This window comes from Hippocampus comes, unplaced genomic scaffold, assembly GCF_001891065.2.
Source record: "Hippocampus comes isolate QL1 unplaced genomic scaffold, H_comes_QL1_v1.1 scaffold17, whole genome shotgun sequence".
Taxonomy (NCBI): Eukaryota; Metazoa; Chordata; class Actinopteri; order Syngnathiformes; family Syngnathidae; genus Hippocampus; species Hippocampus comes.
The window spans coordinates 767,695-768,521 of NW_017805002.1; positions in this window are offsets into that span (position 1 = coordinate 767,695).

The following is an 827-nucleotide window of genomic DNA, read 5'->3' on the forward strand; positions in this document are numbered from 1 at the left end:
GTGGAAAAAATCTGAGCGAAATGATGAAGGGTTTACCTCAGGACACAACCCGGGCTCGAACCTGAGTTCACCGGTGGAAAATCCCTGTCGCATTCCACTGGACTGTCCTTCCACAGTGACGTCGGCTACTACTACCTCTATCTATTGTCGTTCCATAGTCCCGTTGCATCAGGTCTATAAATATAAACACCCGAAAAGTTTGATCAGTGATTTTGCGTGGTCGAATGGATAACGACAATACTTGATACCCGGGAAGGCCGGGTTCGATTCTTGCTTAATTTATAAATAGAGCACATGGTGGGTCTCGAACTCGGTTCGCCTGACCACTACTCGATGTCTTTTACCATTAGGCCATTCTGGCGCGAAAATTTCGAAATTTTTACATGTAATTATAGGGCGTCCGTCTTAAGATGTGGAGACATTCAAAAAAGGAACGTGTTTGGTGAGACGCTTGGCATCTCTCGTGGCGTGTTCGCTTCTGCTTCAAACTTCTCACTTCACCCCTGAACGAGGTGACGGAAACACTTGTTCGACTCTTGCTAAATTTATAAACGGAGAGCAGATGGAGGTTCGAACTCATTCCGCCTGCCTACCCAGCGATGTCTTTTACCATCAGGCCATCCCGGGAGGAACATTTCGCAATTTTTAAATGTAGTCGAAGGCGGCCGACCACACGAGTCCGTTTTTTTGAAGGTAAAAAAAAAAAGAACATAATTGGTGAGACCGTTGGCGTCTCTCGTGCGCGATGTGACGGCACTCCAACCTCACCCATAACCCATCGACCACGCCAGTATTTCCTACTGCCTGCCTTCCGAATGCCATCCTCA